This window comes from Pteropus vampyrus, unplaced genomic scaffold (assembly GCF_000151845.1).
Source record: "Pteropus vampyrus isolate Shadow unplaced genomic scaffold, Pvam_2.0 Scaffold4, whole genome shotgun sequence".
NCBI classification, from domain to species: domain Eukaryota; kingdom Metazoa; phylum Chordata; class Mammalia; order Chiroptera; family Pteropodidae; genus Pteropus; species Pteropus vampyrus.
Window position 1 is genome coordinate 3093277 of NW_011888785.1, and position 2952 is coordinate 3096228.

Genomic DNA, 2952 nt, shown 5'->3' on the forward strand with positions numbered 1-2952 from the left:
GATAGAGTTTAAATTTCAACACTAAATGGTTTTATTGTCAAAAGAGATGCATTCCAGTATTTCATTTTTTTATGTTTACCTTATTTTCTCTCAAGATTGTATCAATTTAAGATAAACTGGTAAATTGATATAGCTTTTTGAGATAAAAGAAGCATTATATTAAATGTACAGAATATCTTTTTACTAACCAACAGTAGATTATATATATATGTGTGTGTATATATATATATATCTAAATAAACAGTTATATATCACTTTTCAAAAAAATTACTGCTGGAGTCTAAAGAGCCTTCTGAATTATTTCTGGAAATCCACAATAACATATATTTTTCATAAATCATCTTGGTAATTACCAGGGTCATCTTGACATCTTTTAGAGTATCAGAATAATTTATATGCATATCAAAAATTAGAGTTTTCTTTTTGGCTAAATTATAATTTAATTGTATTTCTTAATTATATTTCACTGGAAATTAAATAGCTATTAGAGAAAATCATCTGTAAACATTTTATAAGTGGCTATTGAAAGCCTGAGAAATAATACTTTATATTACACAATTTGTCTAGCTTTGTTAAATCTATGGGCCAATTCCTAGAAAAAGTAATTAACAAGCAGTCTTCCCCTTTTGCACTCAGGATCTGTCAAATTTTATGTCATGGTGTGAAGGCGTTTTAAGCTATAGTTAGGGACCTACATTTGTTAAAATCCCTTTGTTTGTGTTGTTACCCATACAAATAACTAAGGTGGTAAGTGAATGAATAGATAACATCTTTGTAAGTCAAGCTAAGTGTGTACTTGGGCCAGCAGTTCATAAGTCACTCCTTTGCTTAGTGATTTGCACATTTTTTCTTTTTTTGTTTTAAACATCTGTTTTAAGACAAATCCTGTTTTTAGAAAAGTTATCATATGGTGACGGACTCTGCTTTTATACTTCTAAAATTATCCTTTAGTGTTAGGCATCAGAATCTCCTATGGAGGTTTTTCCATCCTCCTTGGCTCCTCCAGCCCCCATTTCAAGACGGATGCGTGAGCTTTACCCTCAGAAGTTGGGGAAAGGAGGAAAATAAAGGAAAAGGGAAAAGAAAAGCAAATCAATTCTGTAGGTCTGGAATGGGGCACAGGCAACTATTTTAAATATCTAATTCATGATATAGATTTAAGTTCTCTTATCTTAAAAGAATATCAGTGTTAGTTTAGCCACATAACCTTGCTAGCATGTGAAGTATTCATTTAACCAGCTCTAAAGGTTATATTAGCTGAACCCACATTTCTACTGTGAAGAGTAAGATATATAAAATTCTAAAATATTTCTGAGGATATTCCAATAGTTTTTAATGTAGATTGTGGATTAAAGTGAAATTCATGCCTTCTATGCTGAAATTCTTCCTCTTCTGTGAACTTTATAATTTATAGAGAGGTGGCAGTTTTCCCTCAAGCTGTGCATATTAAATGTGGTATTCTCATGTTTATCTCTCTCAAGAAATCTGCTTGTGTTCTCATGACTTAGTTCATTTATAATGTTATTACAGTTTTTTTAAAAAGCACTTGGCAAAAATGTCTGTGTTGGAAATAATATTCTGATTGATTTGAACACTGTTCTGGTTAACCAAAAATTAACTATATATAGAATTAGAATTACACACACATACGCAAACACATACATATGTAATTTCACACACACACGTGCATAAACACACAAGAGTTAACTTCATCTTTTTGTCCTTATTTCTTTATCTCTCTTCACTAGTGGTAGTGTTTTTCAAACGCTTCTTCATCCTCATTTCTGTCCTTTGGTTCATACTGTGACAGTGTTCCCACATATGTTGCATATTCTGTCAAATGTATCTGTAGCACTATTGGCTCAGCCTAAGCCAGGAAATAATTAAAACTCTCAACCCTTTTACGGTTATTTCGAAATTCAGTTCTTTTTGTTGTTGTTACTGTACTTATTTTACCTTTTTAGAAAGTTTTTCTTGACAGAAACTATGAAAGCAAATTAGAGTGAAGGAGTTTTGTCTTCTTGATGTCATCTATTAACATTTTGCTATGTTCCTTAAATAATGGGGTTCAGTTTTTTAACTGTTTTTTTTTTCTTTTTTCTTGAAGCATAATTTGTTTCTGTGGTAGTTTTTATGAGACTCAACACTTTTTGAAAAATATCCTTATAGTTTGGTATGACTGGTTTTGTGTCCCTTTTTTGTATTTTTCTTTTTTTGTTTATTTGTGTTTGTTATCTCACAAAATTCCATATTCAGCTACTTTGGTTTCTTTAAATGTCTCTCTCTTTCTTAATTGAAATTATCTGACATTTGTATAGTCAGATGTCTATTTTAATCCATCCGAACTCTCTGGATATTATTCCTTTTTGCATCTCTGGTCATATTTTCTTTTATAGTTTTTCCATTCTCCCTTATTAAAATATGGTTTATACGTCTGATTTGCAACTTCTCTTTTTTTTCTTCATAATGGATTCCAAATTCGCTCCATGGATTCTAACTGAGCAAGTAAAAATAATCCTAAAAAATCTTTAAAAAAATTAATTTAAAATAGTTACTTGGTAGTTATTTGAGGTTTCTGTTTATCTGTTTGTTTGTTTGTTTTTAGTATCTCCTTACAGTACCTATTCATTGCCTTGAATTGTGGCAGAAGTATATTGTGACTAATTCCACTTGCATCAATTTCTGTTTTGGAAAACAGATTTTTAAAAATAAGGCAGCCAAAGCTAATATTCATTTTCTAGCAATAAACTTATTACTCACATTTTTTAATCATGTATTTGCATGTGAAAATACATTTTTAAGGCACATTGGAGACAACAGTTACATACTTTTAAAAAGCAGTGAGCTATTGCATCTTTCATGTGTTACACTCTGTATTTTCCCAGGCTTCTCAGGTAAATAACAAATCTGATATAATAAAGTCATGGTTTAATATCTTCTCCCTTTTAGATG

General features: G+C 30.5%; 1 protein-coding gene across 1 annotated transcript in view; it reads left to right on the plus strand.

Annotated features, from left to right (window-relative positions):
- SNX13 (sorting nexin 13) overlaps positions 1-2952 on the plus strand; it is a 126290-nt gene that overhangs the window by 107362 nt on the left and 15976 nt on the right.